A 4,626-nucleotide genomic window follows, 5' to 3' on the forward strand; every position below is an offset into this window, starting at 1 on the left:
AGATTTAGTTGTATTTAAACATTTTAGTGGTCACAACTTATTCTTTCATGTTTTGTTGAAAACCATATTCATTACTAAATCACGTTAGTTTTTAATAATCAGCTTAAGTGTGCTGTGCACAGATCATATTACGGTAAGCAGTGACAACTAAGGAAGTGTATCGCAGGGGCAGGGTCATTTGAACTGTTCTGCGCTGAAGTGTTGCAAAGGCTCATGGGAAAGGAAATACATGTTCTGAACGGTTTCTGTCCTAGTTAAAGTGTGTTTTTATAATGTTCTTTTAATGTTGAGGGGTGCATTTATGTTATCTGGGTTTTAGTTTGTTATGGTTGATTTACTGTTCATGCTTATCTACATTCATTGTTGCACCATGACCCAGACCCGGGTAGGGAGTGATGGTTTCTGGGCCGTTGTTTGTAAAGATTGACCACCGAGACCATTAATATTTGTTGATCATCAGTTATGCTGTCAGCTTTTCAAATATTGTCAAGCTGCCAAGTATGTCGGAAAATTTCAATGTCATAAGTTGATTGTATTCCTTTCTGTTTTTTGGAGTCTATGTATTGAATATGTATTGTTCCCAAACCTCCCACATCATGCTCATTATCAAGTTCATGATTGTATTTTGAAGTTGTACCAGAATAGGATTACATGGTTTCATTTTCAAAAAACACCATATATTTTGTTGTATCGCACATTGCTCCTCTTTTCACCCTGTGTGTTTAGGTCTCGGTTTTAGCTACGAGACATCTCACTGCTATGCTATCTTTATTGGGAGTTGCACATGCGCAGTAGCTAGGTAAGATCCCATCAGCTAGATAACTCTTTCTCCAACTTTGGTCAGTACGAGGCAGGATTAGCTGGGAGACTTCTTCTAAACGAGGGGAGCTTGTGGAATACCTGCAGAACAGGGACATGGAAGTAGTTCTTTTGTAGGTAATGGTGAACTAATGCGTGTTGTAGCATTGTGAATGAGCTAGCATGCTAGCACTAGCATGGTATGGTTAGCCACATCATCTCGGCCAGTTATGTAGAAAGCCGTGCAGATTTTGAACAGCTCACCCGGAGACTGAAGGCAGAGGACTTTCAGAAACCTGTATCTCACTCAAAACAGCGTGGATAGGTTTTTTTTCCAAGTTTGTATGCGTGTGGAAGCACCAGAGACACAAAATAACACCCCAAAAACGTATACTCTCATAAAGGCAAATAAACTATTTTTATATAAGCAAATTCTTTCTTTAGTAGTGATGGGTAACATAACGACATGACTCAAGAAAAAAATCATTTATGTTTACTGATCATTTTTTAGTAAGGACTACTAGTGTAAACTTGATTTGTCTACTGCATCAACTTACTGCTCTGTGTTGATACAACTTGACCTGTTAAGTTTACCCTTGTGTTAAAAAAAAACGAGATAACAGTGTGTGAATACCCCTTTCTAGTATGTGCTTTCAGCTGAGTGATTAATTAGCCAACCGACTGATCAAATTGCCAGTGATTTATGGCAAAATTATAATGTAATATTAAGAAAGAACCATATTTGTGTTTTTTGGGAATTTGCGCCCATGTGCAAAAGCTTTGTATCAGGGGGATAAGAACCGCCACTTCTGTGGAGTGGTATGTTTTGCTTACACCATGGAACGTCATGTTGGCACAGCATTCATTCATCACACTTCAGATAAAGGTTACTTCACTACTCCGTCAAAATGGTGAATAAGTAATGCAACAGCAGAGGCCCTGAGCCCAATGGCAGTTTAGAAAGGCGATGGAGACACTTTAAAAGGTGGTTATTTGAGACGCGGCACAGCCAGTCTGGTTCCAGACCGCTACATTGCCGTCCACGTCTCAGATTTTTTCAGAAATGCCTAAAGGTCTGGTGGTGTGCCTGTTGATGGCTGTCCCCGCTGGTTGGAGAACCAATCGACCATTCAGAGTTTAGTCGGAGGTAGTAAGAATGAGGAGATCTTTCTTTTTTGATGTTGCCTTTCTTTAAATAATTGTTAATTTCTCATACCGCACTGTAACTTTAAAATGTTTGTATTGTTTTTATTATTTGTTTTAATTGTTATTTAAGTTACATTGTTGTAATTGGAACTATATAACAATCTATACAATCATATGAAGAGAATTAAAAAACAAGACAAGGCAAGGCGGATTACGTGTATAACGGCTTATGCATTGTCCCGTACTAGCTTCCTAAAATCTCGTATTTCATCTGTTTTATATTTTTTATTGTTTTTAACTGCTCTTTAATGTTTTATGTAAAACACTATGAATTGCCCTGTTGCTGAAATGTGTTAAATAAATAAAGATGCCTATAGCTACCTTGCTACATTATTGAAAAACAGCTGTAGAAAAATGACAAAAATGATAGATGAGATCAGCGCAGCTGTATGGGTTTTTCTAAGTTCACAAACAGAAATATTAATTCTGGAATCTTGTATATTTCTCTGATAAATGTGAACAAAGTAAGTTAACATCTAGGTTCAATTGCTCCCAAAGCTTTCCTGTTAACTTAAAATGTCATCAGTGGGATGGATTTGTTGAACAACCCCGTCTCTAACAGGAACACAATCTGATGATTAGGCTCAATGCACACCCTCTTAATGCCAATCACAATAATTTAATCTCAATGTCACTTTCCACATGTGATCAGGTAGAAGCTTCTACAGTGGAATGGGACAGCCAACTCAAAACTGCAAGTTCCACTCCTCTAACGACCCCTACTAGCAGTATTGAAGTGAATGGGAAACACCCCACAACACGTCCGTAGAAATAGGATTTTCCCCATGAAATCGGATCTTGGGAGGCAATTTTACTCACATTAATGCATGTCATGTTGACTGTAGATCACTCTAGTGAATGATATGTTCTGTATGGACACTAAACGACACCGTACCTGAGGAAGTGCGCATGCAAAGTAGGTTACAAGTCCAGTATGTGTGCATATCTCGCAATGTTAACTGTATGGTCTGTTTAATAAGTTAGTATGCTTACCAGAGGTTTCTGACATGTATCCAGCTTGGATATCCATGGACTCCTCGTTCATTTCAACAGTGATAACTTTGAACTTTGTTGTTCAACTAAAACAATATTCTAAATTCTCAAATAATCTCGGGATGTGTGGCCTTAGATGCCCTTGTGGTGTATTCAGTATGTGGTGTGTATGTAGGTTTGGGAGGAATGTATAGCTAGTTGAAGTGATTATTTCTAGATCAAATGATTTAAAAAAAAAAACAGCTTCTATGTTTGAACAGAGACATTCAAACATAGAAGCTGTTTTGTTTTTAGCAGCAGCGTTTTACTGGATGTGTTTGCCACAACATTGCACAGCTATATTAAGATTGGAGAAATTTGTGGAATATTTCTGTTTCTATAATCACTGCCTTTCTGCTATATCAAGTGCCAACACTTTGATCGCTTTTGTTTTCTTTCTCTTTCTTTCAAACACGCATGCACGCACACACACACACACACAGGCAGGCAGGCAGGCTTCCCAAAAAAAGTAAGTTGATGTTGATTAGTCCTGCTGGAGCTTTAGTAGGCAATTCAGTGGATCACTGAAATCATTCATCTTCTAGGGACCATGATTGTTGTTTTGCAATTCAAGACTTTTGTCAATCACTGTCCGCATCTCCAAATTGTCCAGCGATTAAGATGAAATCAGGTCTGGTGTTATGCCCATCGACAGTTGTTTCAGCTATTTAGAAACAGTCGGCCCATCACAGGTTTGTAGGCAGTTCAACTTTCTACATATCATTCTCTGTGGATTATAAAGTTTGGTCTAGACCTACTCTATCTGTAAAGTGTCCTGGGATAACATCTCTTATGATTTTGCTCTATAAATGAAATTAAACTGAAATTAAATTATATAATGTAGCGACAGAAAAGTGAAACAAATTGGTCATTCAGTCTAATGATCGAGATCAAAATAAATTGGTTGGAATATAATGGTTTGAACATGACCAGGCTTGGAAATGTGTAAATAGCACCAATCAGTTTTAAAATTCTAAAAATGTAAGTAACAAAACCTCCATTATGGGATTTGTAACATTCATAATTTCATGAAGAATCCCCCAACGCTGTTTGAAGGGTTCCTCACAGAGAGATGCATTGCCATTGTCGTGATAATACCCCAATGTCATGATGTATCATATATAATCACATCCTTTGAAATGTCCTGTCAAAGATAATCGCTGTAAATAGGATCAAAGGCCATTTTATGTAATTTATTAACCTTTAAAAGGCACAAAAATGTGCATAATTGAACAGATCAAGGGATGGTTGCTTCTTGTTTCTTTGATGTGCAGCTCAGCTCACAATGTGGATTTATGAATTCTGAATACTAGGAGGGAAAGCTTAATATCTCTTTTAGAAGAAATCGCTCCGTTGAGGCAGGTTCAGACTCGGGTCTTGCGCAGCAGAGCTGTCTCCTGTGTGTGGGACAATCACTAACTATTAAGGGACTGTTAGCAAGTGAGAGTGTGTGAGGATTTGTGGGTATGTGTGTGTGTGTGGGTGTGGGGGTGTGTGTGCGCCATGGTAAAAGTTGCAACGTGAATTCTATCAGCTGTGGGAGAAAACTAGCCTGCAGGGCTTATGAGGCTTTTGTGAGTTGCACCTTTA

The 4,626-nt window shown here is 38.3% G+C and overlaps 1 long non-coding RNA gene across 1 annotated transcript in view; it reads left to right on the forward strand.

Annotated features, from left to right (window-relative positions):
* Window positions 1-4,626, forward strand: part of LOC116693111 (uncharacterized) — a 20,502-nt gene continuing 15,876 nt past the window's right edge. Inside the window, exon 1 of the long non-coding RNA XR_004332849.1 lies at window positions 1-133. This is a non-coding gene — a long non-coding RNA (uncharacterized LOC116693111). The remainder of the gene's footprint in view (window positions 134-4,626) is intronic.

The sequence above is a fragment of the Etheostoma spectabile genome, chromosome 1 (assembly GCF_008692095.1).
Source record: "Etheostoma spectabile isolate EspeVRDwgs_2016 chromosome 1, UIUC_Espe_1.0, whole genome shotgun sequence".
NCBI lineage: Eukaryota > Metazoa > Chordata > Actinopteri > Perciformes > Percidae > Etheostoma > Etheostoma spectabile.